Genomic DNA, 2,666 nt, shown 5'->3' on the forward strand with positions numbered 1-2,666 from the left:
TGCCTGCTTCGATCAGTTAACCATGGACTTAATTATGGTGATGCAGTCCAAGGGCGTGATCTTATTGACACAAAAAGTGAGGATATTTTGGCAAGTGGTGCTTTGCATTTATCCTCACCAAAATGGTTTTGTCCAGACTCCCCTTCAATGCTCACCTGGATAAATCTCGCTCTCTCTCATAATTAGAGACACGTTTCATTCTAATCGAGCAAGTTTTGGAAGTCTGAAAACAATCCTAAACTACAATTCCCCCAAAACATGCTGTTGACATCATGTTTGGCCATGCTTGGTGCTGAGGTCTTTGTTAATTGTGTTACGCACAAATCTGGGTTCACGTTTGTAATTTACGCGACTCAACGTCTACACTATGTTTTAGGAGATAGAACCTAGCTTGACCGTGCTTTTGCTTTTGCCATGGTGCTTGCATGTTGATACTTACATACTTTTGCATGTCATGTTATCAAGAGTCAGACTTGACTCACTATCAATGGTACAGCTACTGTAAAGAATGGTCTTTTGCAGTTAGTGGTCGACAACTCACTTCAGAAAGGCTTAACTAGGAAAGGGATTACAAACAAGAGCTCGTGAATGTCTGAAATCCCTTGTGTATTCCGCCATTACCCATCAAGATCCCTCTCCCATGTGAGGTGAAGGGTACACTCCCGTTATAGATGCAGTGACTTGCAGGCTTTCTCCACTAGATCTGTGCGAATCAAGTCATTTTTCACCCCCATCATTCCCTTCTGGTATCCAACCTAGACCAATCACACGTGTGAACGGCCAGAGAGAGTCGAGTTCAGACTGATATCATCAGCATGATTCCTTGCTCTGTAGAAAAGAAGCCTGTGAACAGAAGCAAGGCTGGAAATGTCTAAAAAAAAGTATGATCATTCTAAAAATATTTGTTGTTACCACCATTCATATGACATCAATGCCGTGTTTGTGTACTGTATACGTCATATATTTTGTGAGTCTGATTTTTTGCAAATCTGAACTCTTAAGACATTTTCATGAGTTGTCAAATTTGCATTGAAAGAGAGCACTGAACTGAATGGAAAAGTCAGTCAATATAAAACAAATCATATTGTTCACCTTGCACCTGCACTACATATGCATGTGTCATTCATGCATTGAAAACGGAGGTACATATTTTTTTGTGCACTGTTGATTTGACGAGTAGCATCAGACTCGCGAAATTTGCGGAAATAAACCCTCGCGAAATCTATGGCGTATACAGTAGTTTACTCTTGTATGTATTTAGTTGCCACAGAGGTTGAGTGAATGGCAGGATACTGTTGCAGGTGTGTGTGAGTTTAAACCTGCATCAGATGTGGGAATGAAATAGAAAAGTAATGATGATTTCTTAATTTGTGGATGCGTGTTTGTGCTGTGTGTGTATGTATGTATGCTTGTTATCATGCAATACAGATATGAATGTGAATATGACTTCTTTGAAATAGTAAACCACGCATTACATGTTTATTTTTCATTTCATTTCTTAAGTTATTATGCAGAGAATACATTTTATTTTTTATGAGGCTCGATGTTTTAGAACTGTTCATGATTGACATGTTAGTGAATTATTACCTGGGGCCGTATTCTGAGAGCTAATTAAGTGTCTGATTAGCACTTAATTACCGAATTGGTATTCTGAGAGCATGATTAAGTAGTGGATATATTAACTACCATAGCAACAAGCGTTTTGGCGGGAAGGACCTACGCGTTTGCGCGTATCAATGCGCGTGCACCTCTGAGAGGACTTAATCACAGAGTTAATTACGAATCGGTATTCTGAGGGTGTAATTAAGTATGAAAGTTAATGGAAAACTTAATGATACCAAAGAATGTCATTAACTACTCCGATATCACGCATTACATCGTGTTTTCTCTGCCACAACGATGCTTACCGTCTTCGGTAACCGAGGAGCGGTTGAACCTTGTTATCATGGTATCCGTAGAATTCAGAGAAAAAAAGAAATATAGCCGATCTTCGAGGAATTTTGTCATTTTATGTGAGCAAAGAGGTTGAGATCTTCGCGTGCGTAGGTGAGGGGTTGTGATCAAATACCGGAGTGTGCGCACGGAGGTCTTGGGTTGTAATTACAGGGGGCGTGCAGGAGCGCGCATTGAGGGCATATTTGCGCGTGTAATCATCATTTTGGCTTCTAACAACGCGTCTGATTGGATGGAATAACAATTAGATGGGAGGGACCTAAGATAATTACAGGGGACTTAATCATACCTTAATTACGTCCTCAGAATACCGATTTTGCCCATGATTAAGGGCCTATTAACTTCACGACTTAATCACGAAGTTAATTACAGACTTAATTATGACCTCAGAATACCACCCCTGTTACCTAATCTGGCTTTCAGTTATTTGGTCAGATCAGTTAGGGCGGGGGAATGAAATGATTTAGCAGATGTCTGTCAGAGTGATTTTCATTTTTATTTGTTTTACATATCAATCTCCCTTGGGAAGAAGCGGATGCTGATTTTGCCATGATGACTGTGTAAAGATATCAGTCCGGGGGATGGATTTACAATCATATGCTCAGCACAACTAGAGAAATGGGCACCTTGCTTGTGATTCTGACAGAAAATCTAATGCTGGAGTTCTCTCCTTGACAATTCAAGTAGGAACGGGGGATAAAAGTAGTCCAACA

The sequence above is a fragment of the Diadema setosum genome, chromosome 15 (genome assembly GCF_964275005.1).
Source record: "Diadema setosum chromosome 15, eeDiaSeto1, whole genome shotgun sequence".
NCBI lineage: Eukaryota > Metazoa > Echinodermata > Echinoidea > Diadematoida > Diadematidae > Diadema > Diadema setosum.